This window comes from Gossypium arboreum, chromosome 9, assembly GCF_025698485.1.
Source record: "Gossypium arboreum isolate Shixiya-1 chromosome 9, ASM2569848v2, whole genome shotgun sequence".
In the NCBI taxonomy this organism is placed as follows: domain Eukaryota; kingdom Viridiplantae; phylum Streptophyta; class Magnoliopsida; order Malvales; family Malvaceae; genus Gossypium; species Gossypium arboreum.
In genome coordinates, this window is record NC_069078.1 from 17085485 (window position 1) to 17105443 (window position 19959).

Genomic DNA, 19959 nt, shown 5'->3' on the forward strand with positions numbered 1-19959 from the left:
CCCTTATGACCCAATTCCGGCGACGGATACTGGTTAGGGGTGTTACATAAAGGTTATTGGTAAATATTCTCACACTTTTTAGCCTGCGATGGACTTCGTCCTCATTTTAACGTCGTATGAAATAATCACCTTCCTTCTGTCGGTGTAACTAATAAGGTTCCATGCCACTCTAGAGGACCAAGTCTTACTTTAAAACGTGACTGGATTATTTATTTATGATCCGCCTAACTTGCATTACCTCTACTTTAGGCGTAGCATAACCTTCTGCTACAGACCACTTTAGTCTACAACACTCAACCGCTGATACTAAGTGATCATTTGATCCCACAGGTTCTTTTACTCGCCATATTCCTAGCCTTTTGACTGACACTACCTTACTGATTTTCTCCTTAAGAGGAATAGTCTTGACAATCACTTTTTTCGTACTGTATATTCACCTTTGCTAATGGGTTCTAACCACCCTTCCCTTCTTCAAGGTTTAACCAATGTACATATGATACGTCACTAGTTTATGCAATTTCTTTGAACGCCCCCGACGTTCCTTAATGGCAGATTCTATACATGATCATTGGTTAAACCATTTCTAGTATGCTTGAATATTAAGCACCGCTGGTACTTTGACTTACTGCTTGATTAGCACCCTTATACCTCACGGGCTTACATGATTACTATTCCCGCAGTCATTTCTCATTTCCGTTAAGTTCCCATTCACTGGCGGATTCCTTTGACCTGCTGCTTGACTGTTGTTTGTCTATACTTCCATTTTTTCTCAACCCCTTTTTCCCCATCAATGGGTTGTCCATTAACTACTAGAGTCCGCTTGACTGAACGCCCCCATTAAGTTCCCCATGTTTAATGTCATAGTCCCGACTATGGCTCTTCACTTCTGCATTCCCGTGTTTAAATTCCTTTCGAACTATCCCATTTTTAATGTCCCATCATACTATCTTTGATGCCATAGCATCTTTTAGCTATGGTCTTATTCTTTCTATTGTTAAATCATTTTTTGATACCATAACGTCTTTCAACTATGGTCTTACAAAATATCATTTTTGTTTATCATCCCGACGGATTACCTGGGTTGCTATAGTCTAACTATGGTCTTACACCTAATATTCCCCGTGTTTATTGTCCTGACGGGCTACCGGAATGTCATAGTCCAACTATGGTCTTATTCTTGTTTACCATGACACCATAACGTCTTTCAATTTTGGTCTTACTCATTTCAGTTTTGATGCCATAGCATCTTTCAGCTATCTTAATTATTGTAGGCGTTTAGCCTCTGATTGGTTCTACGACCTAGTCATGATCTTTCCTATTCGCTCATCCCATTTTGTTCCATCTATTCCTCCATTTCACCATCCTATGTCCTGATACTCGAACACCGAAGTGTCCCCTTTACAAGGTCCGAAGCTTCGCACATCACGGTTTGCACTCAGTAATACCATATGGCGGTATCAAACAGAATCATCCCAGGTTCCTACTCCTAACTTCTTTTTTACCCTTTGTGACGTCCTAATAGAGGGCCTAGTCAGAACAGTGGTTTTGAGACCACGGATCTGAGGCTCAGAAAATTATTTTATTTATATTTTTGGTGTTCTAGCATGATTATATAAATACATGAAAATTTTGATGAATTAATTTTAGCGATTTTGAGTTTAATTGTGAAAAAGGACTAAATCGCATTAAGTGCAAAAGTCCAAATTAGATAGAAAAAGAGTGTTAATTTGTCATGGACTAATGTTTGGAGGCTTTTAAAGGGAAATTAACCCCTTAAAAACAAGGGTGGCCGGCCATAGTAATATAGGAGACAAAAATTTTAGTTTAAGTGAGTTAGGTGGACCTATTTGACTTGAAATATTATAATAAAGAAAAGATGATATCATACTTCATCTTCTCCATTGTTCCACCGAAAATTTCAGCAAAGAGAAGGGTTTTTGAAGCTTTAAATTTCAACAACTCATTACTCGCACAAGTAAGTGATTTCCTTGATAATTTTTGTACTTTTGGAATCACCTTTGCATGAGCTTTCTTTTGAGGGGACTATGTTACAAAATGGTAAATGTTCTAGGAAGTTTCAATGAAAGGGTTCATGAGGTTTGTTGAGTTTTGGTGGAAGAAATTGATTTTTAGTTGTTAGACAAACAACTATTATGAAAGGTGTTAGCATGAAAACACCTAATTGAACCATTTTGCAAAGTTTGTGAAATGGGTAAGAAATGTATGCTATAGATGGAATTGTAAGATGCCATAAGCATAAATATTATTACGCTAGGCTTGAATGATTAGAAAATGTGATGAAATTAGAATTACGAGCCCGAGGGCAAAATCATAATTTTAGCAAGGTTCAGGGGCAAATTGGTCATTTTGACCTAGAATGAGATAGGGATTGCAAAGGAATTAAATGATGTATTGACATAGTTATTTTTCTAATTTAGACCCCGATAAACCAAATCCAAAAGTTGACCGAGGGAAACGGAAGGTTTCGGAGTGATCAAAGCCCAAATCTGAAACGATCACCAGGTAAGTTCGAATAACTCAAAGTAGACTCTAATGCACTTAAAATGTATATTCTTGATTGTATAAATGTGGTAATTGCCTATTGCATGATAATTTATGAGATTTGATAAAGCAAGTAAAATGTATATAAGAATGTCTCGGTTGAATGAATAGGGTTATTCGATTGAACATATCGAAAATGAATTGACGGTGAAAAGGATCTAGCCCGGACGGGTGATCCTAAAGTGATCTAGCCTCTCGAAGAATATGCGTGCCATAAAGATTTAGCACGGACAGGTAATCCGAAGTAGGATTTGAATTTATCCTGGACTAGTAATTCAGATCCGAACTCATTAGAGTATATGTCATTGTAAGGGGATTTAGCCCAGACTGGTAATCCCAACATTTACTCAATGAGTTTGTATTACGGGGAATTTAGCCTGATTTGGCAATTTCACCGTAAGATGCGAGGTTACGGGAGTGCATACTCGAAATGATCACTTGTATGAATTGACGGGAAATGAGATATCCATCGGAGAACCGAGAAATTCAATGGGACTAACATCAGATGTAAATTGGGAATAATGATGTGATCAGCTCATCTAGATATACTATTATCTTGTCATGCCATGAGACTAACTTAGTGGTTGAGTGCATGTGATAGGAAATCTAGTCTATACTTGTTTGGATGGAGTATCTATTATGGTTACATGTTAAATAATTGGTAAGTTTACTTTCCCATTATCCGTACTTACTAAGCATGTTAATGCTTACCCTCTTTTTATTTTCCTCTATTTTACAGTACTTGTGGACTCTTAAGGATTGGAAGACGGTTGGAGCATTGGTCATACTATCGATCTAATCCTGTTTTGGGTATATGTGAAAGCTTTTATTTTGTTATAATGGCATGTGTAGGGCTAGACTAGAATGATTGAATTAATGAGAGATTGGTTATGTATTTTGGCAAAGTTAAAAGCCTTTCATTTTGTATCAAGCCTAGAATAGTGGTTATTATTCATTTTGGTAAATGCATATAATGTTCTTTCTATGGATGAGTTGGCATTCATTGTAGTGAAATTAGTATATTGAAATGATCTTGTGTAGGTTGAGTAAAATGGGTGACAAAATGGCTTGGAAATGGCCTCTTTTGTCCACACGGGCAGGACACACTGGCGTGTGTCTAGGCCGTGTGTGACACATGGCTCACTCCCATGAGTGTGTGTTATGGCCGTGCATCCCCTGCACTTAAAATTTTAAGTCATTGTTGTACATGGGCTAGCCACACGGGCGTGTACCATGGCCGTGTCTTAAAGTCAGTATAGTACACGGGCAGGTCACACGGGCGTGTGCCATGGCCGTGTGTTGAAGTCAGTGTTGCACACGGGCTAAGGACATGGGCGTGCCCAAGCCACACGGGCTTGTTGAGACTAAAGCATAAAGTTTTTCCAAGTTTATCTTAAGTTTTCGGTTTGGTCCTAAACCATCTTAAATGTATGTTTTGGGCCTCGTAAGTCATTTAAGGGACAAATTGCTTATGAAACGAAAAGTTTTAATTTGATCAAGATTTTATGACCTAATTTCCTAAGATTGATTGAGTTTAAGTTAGGTAGCACCTCAAACCCTATTCTGGCATTGGATACGGGCGAGGGGTGTTACATTTATTGGTATCAGAGATACAGTTTAGTCAGTTCTCGGACTAACATAGCATGTATTGAGTCTAGTTATACATGCCATTATACAAGTGATGATAGTGTGACATCTCCTAACATTTTAACCGTATTTTAATATAGAAAATGTCTTCTGATCAAGCTCGAGATGAGTCCGAGGGAGCTGAGAGCTATGCTCTAGCTTCTGTACAGAGGGATAACTCTAGTAGTAGAAGGCCCATGTCTGGGGGCTGGGAAGAGGTGAAAGCTACCTTCTTCGAGATGATGGACGAGTGGTTCAGGGAATATATGAGAAATCGTCCTGAGATACCCCGACCTCCTCCACCAGCCACCAAACTGAGGGAGCACCACAGGTCATGGAACCTGTGAGATTGGGAAAGGCTGCGGTAGACAAACTCAGGAAATATGGAGCCGAAGAGTTCAGAGCCACCCTAGATGATGACCCAGAATGTGCTAAATTTTGGCTTGAAAATACTATGAGAGTGCTCAATGATTTGTCATGTACTCCAGAAGAAAGATTGAAATGTACAGTATCTCTTCTGAAGGATACTGCATATAATTGGTGGAAGACCATATCCTCGGTGGCATAGAGAGAGACCATTACATGGGAATTTTTCCAAGCCAAGTTTATAAAGAAGTTCATCAGTCAAAGGTTTTTAGATCAGAAACGAAAAGAGTTCCTAGAACTCAAACAAGGAGATAGAACTATGTTTGAATATGAAAGAGAATTTGTGAGGCTAAGCCAATATACAAATGAATGGGTCCTAATAGAAGTTGAAATGTGAAAACGTTTCGATGAGGGTTTGAATGAAGAAATTAAGCTGTTGATTGGAATTCTTGATATATGAGAACTCGCTGCCTTGGATGATAGGGCTAAGAAGGCTGAAGGGCTTAACAATGAAAGGAAGTAAGCTAAGAGAGAGGCTCGGGTATCAAGTAAGAAGACCAATAGCAAGGCGCATTCTTTTCGTACAAAGAAAACAATGAGTCGCCAAGACCGCTCCACTTCATCAGTGGGATACTCGGGTAGTGCAGAGAGTTCCAAGCACCATAACCCAAAGTCTTCTTCTCCTTCGGCCACAAGTCTGGGAAGCATTGATGATCAAAGGCTGAAGTGCATGAGTTGCAACAAATTCCACTTCAGGGAATACTGAATGAAGAGTGGGGCATGTTATAGATGTGGATCTCTCGACCACTTCCTTAGAGATTGTCCAGAAAGATCGAATAGAGAAGTTGAGCCAGTTCCGAAATCAATTGCTCTTAATTCTTAGAGTAGACCTCCTAGACCTCCCAGAAGTGCTAGTGATAGTCAAACAGTTGCCAGAAACTCCACTGCAAAATCAGAGGCCCAAGCTCCAGCAAGAACCTATGTGATCTGTGCTCGAGAGGAGACCTCTGCTCCTGATGTCATAACGGGTATATTTTCTCTTTATAATACTCGTGTTATTGCTTTGATCGATCCGAGGTCGACCCATTCATACATCTGTATGAAATTGGCGTCTAGTATGAACTTGTTTATAGAACTCACTGAATTTGTAATTAGAGTGTCGAACCCTCTAGGCAAGTCTGTTCTGGTAGATAAAGTTTGTAAGAATTGTCCCTTGACAATTCAAGGCCATTGTTTTTCTGCCCACCTTATGCTCTTGCCTTTTGATGAGTTCGACGTGATTCTTAGCATGGACTGGTTGACCGTTCATAACGTGGTTGTAAATTGTGGTAGCAAGTATGTTGAATTGATGTGTCCTAATGGTGATACTCTCCGGGTTGACTCAAGTGAGTCAGACTCATCACTGATTATGATTTCCTCGATGATGGCCCAAAGGTATTTGAGAAAAGGGTATGAAGCCTACTTATCCATTGTTTTGAATACCAAAGAATCTGAATTGAAGATGGAGTCGGTACCAGTGGTACGAGAATATCCGGATGTGTTTCCCAAAGAGTTAGCTGGATTACCCCCTATTAGAGAGGAAGAGTTTGGTATTGAGCTAGCACCCGGAACAACACCTATTTCTATTGCCCCTTATAGAATGGCACCGACTGAATTGAAAGAGTTAAAGGTATAGTTGCAAGAATTGACCAGCAAAGACTTTGCAAGGCTGAGTTTTTTGCCTTGGGGTGCTCCTGTGTTGTTCGTTAGAAAGAAGGATGGATTCATGAGGTTATGCATAGATTACAGACAACTCAACAAAGTGACCATTAAGAACAAGTACCCATTGCCAAGGATTGTTGATTTGTTCGATCAGTTGAAAGGGGCCACTGTATTTTCCAAAATAGACTTAAGGTCTGACTACTACCAATTGTGAGTTAAAGAGTCAAATGTGCCCAAAATTGCCTTTAGGACAAGATATGGTCACTATGAATTCTTAGTCATGCCGTTTGGTCTAACGAATGCCCCAGCTATATTAATAGATTTAATGAATATGGTGTTTCGGCCGTACTTGGACAAGTTCATTGTAGTGTTTATTGACGATATCCTGATTTATTCTAAGGATTAGTTAGAGCATACGGAACACTTGAGGACTGTATTACAGACTTTACGAGATAAGCAACTTTATGCTAAGTTCAGCAAGAGTGAGTTTTGGCTTCGCGAGGTAGGGTTTTTGGGTCACATCGTTTCGAGTGATGGTATCTGAGTTGATCCAAACAAGATCTCTGCTATCATCGATTGGAAACCACTGAAGAATGTAACTGAGGTTAGAAGATTTTTGGGCTTAGCCGGTTACTATAGAAGCTTTGTAAAAGGATTTTCCATGATTGCAACTCCATTGACAAGATTGCTACAAAAGGATGTTAAGTTCGAATGGTCCGAGGAATGTCAGCAGAGTTTTGAAAAATTAAAGATATTGTTGACCGAGGCTCCAGTTTTGGTATTACCCGAGTCAGGAAAAGAGTTTGTGGTCTATAGTGATGCATCCCTAAATGGATTGGGTTGTGTACTTATGCAAGAGGGAAAAGTGATCGCCTATGCTTCGAGGCAACTAAAACCTTACGAGAAGAACTACCCTGTAACACCCCTATCCCGTATCCGTCGCCAGAATAGGTAAAGGGGCATTACCGGACTTGAAGCTCATATCCGAATAGTAAAAATTTTGAATATTTTTTTTATAAAGAACGTTCCTTTAGGTAAATACTAAAGACAGTCAGGGATACAATTTAACTGCTATAAGTACACATTCAAAAGATGCCATTTTCGCATGGCTTATATACATTAACCAAAATATTCTTCTACCACTGGTCTATTCTTTACATGCCATAAAATAATTCAAAACATAACAAGAATAAGCAAAGGGATAGTGAAAGTGTGACTAGTTCTTGACGATCCCGATCCTGTAGCTTCCAAATGAGATATATAAAACAGAGGAAACAAAGTAAACGGAGTAAGCATTACAATGCTTAGTAAGTTTTAAGCAGTGTCAACAGATAAAAATCAAATTATAACATAGTTGTTCGTATTTTTATTTCACTCTTCCTTCGGGCATACCATCCCTTTACCGAATATGCCCATCTCATCATATATAATAGGCAGATAAATTCTCACTTGATAGTGATCTCTTATAAACATAGGTACATTACATATTTTCACCTAACTTTCCACATTGACCAAACGCACAATAATCATAGAACAGTCTTATTGCTTTACTCACATATGCATCACATAACGACCTTATGATTTAGTCCAAATCAAGCTTAAATATAATCTCAAAATACATACCTGACCAGCTTAACGCATTAAATGTATTTATTACCAATTGTTACTGTGAAGTCGTATAATCTTATGCTTTACTCGAATCTTCAGCGAAACCTTTAGCTCGAATAGTCCCCACACGTAGTTATTGGGTCTTACCTGGACAAAATCTCCACACGTAGTCATCGGGTCTTACCCGGACATAATCTCCACACGTAGTCATCGGGTCTTACCCGGAATATATTTCCAAGTTTCATGTACATTTAATCACATGTTACAACATTCACATCGACTGTTATATTTGTAATTCATTTGCCTCATCAAATATCTAATAATACACACCTTTCACATTTGGTCATTCGGCCACAATATACACACATCTCCTACATATTTCACACTAGCCATTTGGCTTTACCACATATACATATCTCATATATATTTCACACTAGCCACTCGGCTTTACCACATATACATATCTCATACATATTTCACACTAGCCATTCGGCTTTACCACATATACATATCTCATACATATTTCACACTAGCCATTCGGCTTTGGCTTTACCACATATACATATCTCATACATATTTCACACTAGCCATTCGGCTTTACCACATATACATATCTCATACATATTTCACACTAGCCATTCGGCTTTACCACATATACATATCTCATACATATTTCACACTAGCCATTCGGCTTTACCACATACATATATATTTATCTTGTACATCAATTTCAGCAATAGCTTATAAGCAACTCAAATAGTTTTATCAATGTTTACAACAAATTCACATATTCACTACAAGCTGTTTTCCTGAGCAATAGTCACTAAATTATTTATAACTGGAGCTACAAAACTCAAAATCAATTGGCATTAATTTTCCATGAATATAGACTCATATATCTTCCATCCATAAAATTTTCAGAATTTTAGGTTTGGCCAATCAATACCAGATTTTTCTTAAAATTTCCCCTGTTTCACTGTTTGACTAATCTGACCACTCTTCACTACGAATCAAATTTCTCATTGTACAGAATTCAAAATATGTTCTATTTGATTTCATTTGAAACTAGACTCATTAAGGAGTCTAAGCATATAAATTTTATCTTATAACCATTTTTTTACAAATTATAATGATTTTCTAAAAACAGAACAGGGGATTTCGGAGTCATTCTGACACTGTCTCACACAACTTTAAATATCTCTTTATAGGAAATTTCTTTGCTTACACGGTCTCTTTTATAAGAAACTAGACTAATTAATATTTGATAACATATTTTATTCAGCCTATAATTCCACACCAACAATTTATAGTGATTTTCTAAAATCACGTTACTGCTGCTGTCCTAAGCAAATTATTACAATTTGCTCTTAAATTTCCAAGTCCAAACACTTATGAACTTACCATTTGAGTTTAAGACATATCATGGCCATATCATATCTTATTAAACCAACTCATTATGATTGAATTTACTCAACGTTTAATCACTTAAAGCTTACCTCGGAAGTTGTCGAACGATTTCAACGGCTATTCGATCACCTTTTCCTTTCCTTTATCGGATTTAGTTCCCCTTTGCTCTTGAGCTTAATTTAACAAATAAATTGATTTAATCATTTTGAACATCAAAGAGAAATTCAAGGTACTTAGCCCATATATATTAGGCATTAGAGTCATATATGTATGAAATCATGAATCAAATTCAACATATTAGCCAATATTCTCCTTTAGCCGATTTTCTAAGTCAAGATAAAGCCATCAATATGCTTACCTATAGCCGAACGTACAACATCAATCTATGTATTCATTCATGTGGCCGAATATGCATGTCTATGTTGAGGCCGATTATATACTTAATACATTCTACAAATATGGTTACTTATGATGACTAAGCACCATTTTATCTCAAGTTATACTTATAAGCACCTCTATCCAAATACATTCGTACTTAAACATCATTCCGTCCTAACACTCATATTACATCTATAAAACTACAAGCCGAATATCCCTATACTCACATCACTTAAACATCAACCCTCAATTTCTTTGACAAAGCACATTTCCGAAAATGATAAGGCAATATAACAGCTTTTAATCCAACTTATAATTCATACATATCACATTCCAAGCATTCACTCTATTCTATCACTTAAAATACACACATTACTCAATAACTTCCTAGTTCAAATTTGGCAACTACACCAATTCACTAGATGATTTATTATTATTATTGTTCATTTATTCAAACTACTTACAATTTCCTTAAACTATCACAATTAACAACCATTTATCTCTTCCATTTCTACCATGGCCGAATGTTATAACCCAAGCCACACATATTGTTCCTCAAGGCCCTTCAATGACCACATTCGGCACCTCCTTAAGAACAACCCAATTTCAACCTTCAAGAAAGAAGAAAAAATATATGTACTAAGAGCTTCAAACTACTTGGCCGAATATCAAACCTCCAAACAATCAAAACTTAATCCATGGAATGATTAGAACTTGAACTAACCACCTTTTTTATACATAATTTTCCAAGAATTTCAAGGTACTTACCTCTTCCAAATCCTCGTCCAAGCCGAACATGAAGCAAGAGAACTCCTTTCTTCTTCCTTCCTCAAGTTACGGCAAAATGGGGGAGCAAGGATGAAACAACTTTGGTTTCTCCTCCCACTCCCCTCATATTTTATTATTCTTCCCACAACATATTAACACAAAATGTTTATAATATGTTTTACCCCATAGCATGGCCAGCCACCATCTAGATTTTTGGCTAATTTGACATGCAAACCCATCATTTATACAACATGCATTAATAGGTCCTTATAGATTAACCTATCACATTTCAAAAGTGTCACACATAAGTCCTATTACTAAATTCACATGCAATCGACTAAATCGAAGCTTAAAACTTTCACACATTCATATTCACATATTTTAGACAATAAATATCATATTCAAATACTTTGGTGACTCGGTTTAGCGGTTCCTAAACCGCTTTCCAACTAGGGTCACTTTAGGGCTGTCACATACCCGACACACGATTTAGAGCTTGCCGCAATCGTCTTGGCTTTGAAGATTTGGAGGCACTATTTTTATGGTGAGACGTGTCGTATATTCTGTGACATCCCAAAATTGACCATAGTCGGGAAGTGGTTTCGGGACCGCTAAACCGAGTCACCGACATGTTCGAACGTAATATTTATTGTCTAGAATATGTGAAAATGCATGTGAATTTTGAATTCTTTGATTTAGTTAATTTGATTGTGAATTGAAAGAAAAGGACTCATGTGAAAGGATTTAAATAGATGTGGCTAATTTTAAGAGATTAATAAAAGGATGAAGTAAAATAAATGGACTTGCATGTCAAATAGCCCATTCCTAAGGGTAGTGGCGGCCATGTCAAGAGTGATGGGCAAGGAAAACATGTTTCAAACATGTTTAGCTAATGGATTATGCTTGAAAGAATAAAGAAATGAAATTGAAAAAAAATAAGGATATGATGAAAACAAAAGAAAAAAAAGTGTTCATTCTCTCATTTTCTCCTTGCTTGGCCGAATATACTAAGAAGAAAGGGGAAAAGCTTGAGAAAATCAGTCATGGGAGCTTACTAGACTAAGGTGTTTTGATACAAGAAGGTATGTTTTATGCCACTCTTGAAAATGCATGCATGATTTGGAGGATTGGTTCAAAATTTTCCTTGAATCTCAAATCGAAACTAAGTTGTTAGGTGAGTTAAATTTCGCCATGCATGTTGTTTTCCTTGGTGAGTGTTTTGATGTTGTTGTGATGAAAGCATGGAGATGAGTGAGTTCGAATGTTTAACAAAAGGAAATTTTGTGCCATTGAGTTCTTGTTGTTATGTGTGTGTGTGCATGAGTATTCGCCATGCATGTTGTCTTCCTTGGTGAGTGTTTTGATGTTGTTGTGATGAAAACATGGAGATGAGTGAGTTCGAATGTTTAACAAAAAGGAAATTTTGTGCCATTGAGTTCTTGTTGTTATGTGTGTGTGTGCATGAGTATTCGGCCATGCATGTTGTCTTCCTTGGTGAGTGTTTTGATGTTGTTGTGATGAAAGCATGGAGATGAGTGAGTTCGAATGTTTAACAAAAAGGAAATTTTGTGCCATTGAGTTCTTGTTGTTATGTGTGTGTGTGCATGAGTATTCGGCCATATGGGGTATAAATGGGCATAGGTGTTAAATACCTTGTATTGGAAACTTTGATAAATAAGTAGCAATAAATTAAGATGAGATTGAGTAAATTTTCAGCTTAGTTGTGTTAAGTATTCGCAATAACCATAATAATGCATGTGAATGCCGTATGTTTGTGTTTGATGGAGAGGTAAATTGTTTGATTTAGCTCAAGAACAAAGGGGAACTAGATTGGACAAAGGAAAGGAGAAAGCAAACGAGTAGCCGATTTGGAACCGTTCTACCCCAAACAAAGTAAGTCATTAAGCACATATGTTTGATATTGCTTAAATGATTGGAAAATCTATGCAATTGTGTTTAATGGAATGCTATATATGTATAAATGAAATTGTATGTGTATGGAGTGAGGATAATTGTTGAATGTAAAAGAAATAGTGGAATGTGTAGAAAGTTTGCTTTCGGCACTATGTGTGCGGGCAATACGTGTGTATGGTGACGAGATTGGCACTAAGTGTGCGTCTTGGTAATATATGGCACTAAGTGTGCGTGCTGGAAATATAAGGCACTAAGTGTGCATGCTGGAAAAATATAACACTATGTGTGCAAGCTGGAAAAATACTAAGACCGGTGTGCGAGCTCAAGGGTATGGCACTGTGTGTGGGCTTAAATTATGCGTGGCACTAAGTGTGCGAAATCGAGTAGTAAGCACTGTGTGTGCGTACTCTATATATATGGAGGTGTGTCTCCATTGAATTGAGTATGGACAGCGGATCGGGTAAGTACCTCGAGCCCATGACGAATAGAGAATACGTTCATGCTTGGGTTTGAATTTGGTAAGCCTTAAATCTATGTGATGATTGAAATTGTATGGTTGTGCTGGAAAATGAGTTAATGTGTAAAATGTTTCGATTATCTTGTTGTGTAGAATATGAAATGTGGATGTATGACTTGGTACGAGATTGGACCGAAAGGTCCGAGGTATTATGGTATAGATTCGATATGGATGAGTACCTAGCCTCGTTTGTCGTACATGTTGTAGTAACTTTATCGGTGGATTGATGAATGCTTATGACTTCTGAGTTGTAAACTCACTCGGTGTTTTTCTTGTCACCCATTTTAGGTCTCTCGGACTCGTATTGTTTATGTGATCGGGACCGTCGTTGAAGTCATCACACCGGCTGAAATCTTGTGGTATTGTTTTCGTTGTTGAAGAACATTTGGCATGTATAGGCTATTATATTTTGTCGAATTGTGGGTTGTAAACTTTAAGCCATGTGAAAATGGCCTATGTGGTCGCCGAGTGGGATGCTAGAACCTATAGCCACGAGTCTTAGAAACTCTAATTTTGATAAGGTGGCCATAATTTGTGTCATGTATGATGGATGATTAAGGCCAAGGAAAGATTCATGAAATTGGCATAGTCTACTGCAGTAACTGTTGCGGACAGCAGCAGTGAGATGAGATTGAAAAATCACTAAAAATAGTAGAAGCAGAATTAAATAGTGAGTAAATTATGAAATTGAACCTTGATGAATCTATTTTTATATGGACGAAACGAAACAACCATATGAGCAGTATACTGAGAAATATTAAAGTTCTCGTGAGACAGGGCCAGAACGGTTTCTGGGTCCCCTGTCGCGACTTTGAAAATTTACCATAAATTATCCAGAAAGAATTAGAAGTCATGCCTTATATTTACAGATTCCATTTTGAGTCTAGTTTCATTAGAAACAAACGGCACCAGTATTAAAGCCCTGTACAGAGAGATATTCAAGTTGTAACGTGCAAAGGTCAGAGCAGTCGATCCCTGTAACATGGGTGACTTTAACTAATAAACTGTACCAATTGGCCCGACCAAAAATTCTAGAAATAAATCCATGGATGGGTATGTGAGTCTAAATTCAGGGAAAATTTACGAAACCAGTTTCTGAGTTTTGAAACTCGAGATATGATTTTTAAGGCGACGGTGATGCAGTTTTCCAGCCTGACTGGTAATGTCAAATTGGTTGGTACCTTGAGAGGATTTGGCCGTTAACCCCTCGTGTCCGACACCGGCGACGGCCACGAGTTAGGGGTGTTACATATTCACCGACCATAAGAGTCTAAAGTATCTAATGACTCAGAAAGAATTGAACCTAAGGCAAAGGAGATGGTCAGAGCTGATTAAAGATTATGAACTGATCATTGATTACCATCTGGGAAAGGCGAATGTAGTCGCCAACGCCTTGAGCAGGAATTCACTATTTGCTTTGAGAGCCATGAACTCTCAGTTAAATATATCTAATGATGGTTCGATCCTAGCAGAGTTGAGGGCTAGACCGACTTTTCTTCATGAAATCTATGAAGCTTAGAAAGATGACGAGAAACTGCAAGCTAAGAGAACTCAGTGTGAGTCAGAGATTGAATCAGATTTTCGTATTAGTACCGATGGTTGTATAATGTTCAAAGATAGAATTTGTGTACCCAAGAACAATAAGCTAATTTAGAAGATTCTGAGGGAGGCACATGGTGGTTGTTTGTCCATCCACTCGGGTAGTGTAAAAATGTACAACGACCTTAAGAAAATGTATTGATGGTCGGGTATGAAAAGAGACATATCAGAATTCGTATCGAAATGCTTGATATGTCAATAGGTCAGGGCTGAACACCAAGTACCTTCGGGCTTGTTACAGCCTGTGTTGGTTCCCGAATGGAAATGGGACAGGATTACCATGGACTTCGTGATCGGATTACCATTAAACCCGAAGATGAAATATGCTATTTGGGTTATAGTTGACAAGCTAACAAAGTCGGCACACTTCATCCCAGTACGAACTGATTACTCTCTGGACAAGTTGGTTGACTTGTACATATCCGAGATCGTAAGGTTACATGGAGTACCATTATCAATTATTTTGGATAGAGACCCAAGATTCACTTCAAGATTTTGGAAGAAGATATAGGAAGCTTTGGGTACTAAATTGAATTTTAGTACGGCATTCCACCCTCAGACGAACGGTAAGTCTGAATGGACGATTCAAACTATTGAGGACATGTTACGATGTTGTGTCCTTGAATTTCAAGGCAATTGGGAAAAATATTTATAATTAGTAACAACAGCTTTCAAACAAGTTTAAAGATGGCTCCATATGAAGCATTGTATGGCTGAAAGTGCCGAACTCCATTGTATTAGATAGAACTCAAGGAAAACCAGATTCACGGGGTGGATTTAATCAAGGAAATGGAAGAAAGAGTTAAGGTGATCCGTGCCTACTTGAAAGCGGCATCTGGCAAATAAAAATCGTATACCGATTTGAAAAGAAAAGAAATTAAATTTCTAGTTGGGGATAAAGTATTCTTGAAGGTATCTCCATGGAAAAAAGTATTGAGATTTGGCCGGAAAGGCAAATTGAGTCCACGGTTTTTGGACCTTCTGAGATCACTAAAAGAGTTGGACCATTAGCCTACTGTTTAGCATTACGACCCGAATTGGAAAATATATATAATGTATTTCATGTCTCCATGTTGCATAGATATCGATCAAACCCCTCTCACGTGATTTCACCGACAGAAGTCAAGATTAGACCGGATATGACCTATGGTGAGGAACCGATCAAGATTTTGGCTCAGGAAGTCAAACAGTTGAGGAACAAGAATATAACTTTGGTGAAAGTTTTATGGTATAGGCATGGAGTGGAAGAAGCCACTTGGGAGCCTGAAGAAGTCATGAGGAGACAATACCTGAATTTGTTTTCTGGTAAGACTTTCGGGGACGAAGGTCCCTAAAGGAGGGAAGAATTGTAACATCCTAATATAGGGCCTAGTCGGAACAGTTGTTTCGAGATCACGGATCTGAAGCTAAGAAAATTTTGATAAATTAATTTTAGCGATTTTGAGTCTAATTATGAAAAAGGACTAAATCGCATTAAGTGCAAAAGTCCAAATTAAATAGAAAAAGAGCGTTAATTTGTCATGGAATAATTTTTGGAGGCTTTTAAAGGGAAATTAACCCCTTAAAAACAAGGGTGGCCGGCCATAGTAATATAGGAGACAAAAAATTTGGTTTAGGTGAGTTAAGTGGACCTATTTGACTTGGAATATTATAATAAAGAAAAGATGATATCATACTTCATCTTCTCCATTGTTCCATCGAAAATTTCAGCAAAGAGAAGGGTTTTTGAAGCTTTAAATTTCAGCAACTCATTACTCTCACAAGGAAGTGATTTCCTTGATAATTTTTGTACTTTTGGAATCCCCTTTGCATGAGTTTTCTTTTGAGAGGACTATGTTACAAAATGGTAAATGTTCTAGGAAGTTGTCATGAAAGGGTTCATGAGGTTTGCTGAGTTTTGGTGGAAGAATATGAGTTTTAGTTGTTAGACAAACAACTTTTATAAAAGGTGTTAGCATGAAAACACCTAATTGAACCATTTTGCAAAGTTTGTGAAATGGGTAAGAAATGTATGCTATAGATGGAATTGTAAGATGCCATAAGCATAAATATTATTAGGCTAGGCTTGAATGATTAGAAAATGCGATGAAAATCGAATTACGAGCCTGAGGGAAAAATCATAATTTTAGCAAGGTTCAGGGGCAAAATCTAATGTACTTAAAATGTATATTCTTGATTGTATAAATGTGGTAATTGCCTATTGCATGATAATTGATGAGATTTGATAAAGCAAGTAAAATGCATACAAGAATGTCCCGGTTGAATGAATAAGGTTATTCGATGGAACATCTCGAAAATGAATTGACGGTGAAAAGGATCTAGCCCAAACGGGTGATCCTAAAGTGATCTAGCCTCCCGAAGAATATGTGTGCCTTAAGGATTTAGCCCGGAGGGGTAATCCGAAGTAGGATTTGAATTTAGCCTGGACTGGTAATTCAGATCCGAGCTCATTAGAGTATATGTCGTTGTAAGGGGATTTAGCCTGGACTGGTAATCCCGAAATTTACTCAATGAGTTTGTATTACGGGAAATTTAGCCTGATTTGGCAATTCCGCCGTAAGATGCGAGGTTCACGGGAGTGCATACTCAAAATGATCACTTGTATGAATTGATGGGAAATGAGATATCCATCGGAGAACCGAGAAATTCAATGGGACTAACATCAGATCTAAATTGGGAATAATGATGTGATCAGCTCATCTAGATATACTATTATCTTGTCATGCCACGAGACTAACTTAGTGGTTGATTGCATGTGATAGGAAATCTAGTCTATACTTGTTTGGATGAAGTATCTATTATGGTTACATGTTAAATAATCGGTAAGTTTACTTTCCCATTATCCGAACTTACTAAGCATGTTAATGCTTACCCTCTTTTTATTTTCCTCTATTTTACAGTACTCGTGGAATCTTGAGGATTGGAAGACGGTTGGAGCGTTGGTCATACTATCGATCTAATCCTATTTTGGGTATATGTGAAACTTTTATTTTGTTATAATAGCATGTGTAGGGCTAGACTAGAATGTTTGATTTAATGAGAAATTGGTTATGTATTTTGGCAATGTCAAAAGCCTTTCATTTTGTATCAAGCCTAGAATAGTGGTTGTTATTCATTTTGGTAAATGTATAAAATGTTCTTTCTATGGATGAGTTGGCATTCATTGTGGTGAAATTAGTATATTGAAACGATCTTGTGTAGGTTAAGTAAAATGGGTGACAAAATGGATTGGAAATGGCCTCTTTTGTCTACACGGACAGGACACACGGGCGTTTGTCTAGGCCGTGTGTGACACATGGCTCACTCCCATAGGTATGTGTTATGGCCGTGCGTCCCCTGTACTTAAAATTTTAAGTCATTGTTGAACAGGGGCTGGCCACACAGGCGTGTGCCATAGCCGTTTCTTAAAGTCAGTATTGTACACGGGCAGGTCACACGGGTGTGTGCCATGGCTGTGTGTTGAAGTCGATGTTGCACACGGGCTAAGGACATGGGCGTGCCCAAGCCACACGGGCGTGTGGAGCCTAAAGCATAAAGTTTTTCCAAGTTTATCTTAAGTTCTCAGTTTGGTCTCGAACTATCTTGAATGTATGTTTTGGGCCTTGTAAGTCATTTAAGGGACAAATTGCTTATGAAACGAAAATTTTTAATTTGATATGGATTTTATGACCCAATTTCCTAAGATTGATTGAGTTTATGTTAGGTAGCACCTCAAACCCTATTCCGGCGTTGGATACGGGCGAGGGGTGTTACACCTTTCTTGATTTCCCTTATTCACGCATATTAAACTAAAATGGTGAATACAGATAAACTTATGAGAGCATGCATCAAACTTTGACGGTTCTAGGTTCAAGTACAGAAACTTACCTGATGCCTCTTCGTCTTGTCAGCTTTGCTTTTTCGATCGCTAGAATTCCATTATCCTAGAAGCTAAGCAAAACAACCAAATCTTCGGTTACATCCAGTGCTTTCACTTTAAAACCTCAACTTTCCAAAAACATGCAAAACCTTTAAAAATGGTTTTTGGAAACTTTTGGCTTCGTTTTATAAGTCCCATGTATATCAAAGGGCTTAGAACCTTACTAGTTTATTGATTTATCTACTTCTTCGACTTAATCCTCATGATCGTCGCTCCATGAAGAGCTTTCCAATGCCATTGCTTCCTCGAAGCAACCATGGAAGATGAAAAAGAGAAGAAAATGAAACAAACTAAGAGAAATTTTTTTGAGGATTCATTTCTCAGCTATTTGTAACCCTTTATATGCGGTCCCCAATCGCATAATAATCGTTCATCTGTAATCATTTCATCTCCCACTAATAGACCTTTTGGTTTTAATCTAATCAAACTAGACTTGGTTCTCAACCATGCTCCATTTCATTTCTAACTTTTCCTAACTTTTAGTAGAGACTGCAAATTTATGATCTCTTTCAATCTAACCTCTAAATCAGTTCCTAATTTTCGGTTTGAAGGAAATCAGATGTGACACAATGCCTTGAAATTGTATGATAATGGTGGAAATAGTTAAGGGACTTGAGTGGTCATTATCTAGCGGTTAATTGCATAATATAGAAGGACTTAAAAGGGTATTATACCATAGAATTTTGGAAATGACCATAGACTAAATTTTATGAATAAGCATTGGTGAGGGGTAAAAAAGACATTAATTAAGTATATATATATATATATGATAATTATGATTAAAAGGAAATTAGAAATTTTAGAGATTAATTAATAGCCACTAGAACCTTGTTAATGGAATGAGGATTAATCTTAGCCTTAGATTAAGTGCTAGTAGGAAATTAAGAGAAGGTATTACAGAACAAAAGATAACACTCTTTCTTCTTCTTTCATCTCCTTCATTTGACCAAGACAAAGAAGAAGAAAACTTTGTTGAAACCATCCCTTTTCCACACCATCACCTTGAGATTTCATTAATGACCTTAGCAATATTTTACCATCAATCTCAACTAGTGTGCATTGCCCATGAAAAGGAGAGTAGAACTGAAGGATTTTTTTGTGGTAAATAGAGTGTGCAAATTTCGACTAAAGGTCAACCATCAAAATAGTTTGGTTAATCGATTGACTATCAAAGTTTTTCAATCAAAGGTCGATTAAAAGTTTTTTGAAATTTCATTTATTGTTTAATTTAGTTCAAAATTGGATAATTAACTAAATTAACTGAAATTAATAATATATATTATATATCTATGATATATTATAGATACGTGCAATATGTATTATAAAATCCCAATATATAAAAACTAATGAACTTATAAATATTCATATGATGGACCAAAAGTATTTAGAAAAATAAAATAAAAATAAAAATTTAGCAAAAGTAAAAATGACCCTTGTATATATGGTAAATAAAATTTTAATAAAGGGTTAATATTTAGTATACTTATAATATACTTTTTTAATTCCACAAGAAACTTTAAAAATTTGTCATATGTCTATTTTTTAATATTTTACTATACCCCTATAAGACACTTATCATAATCTTCATCCACTT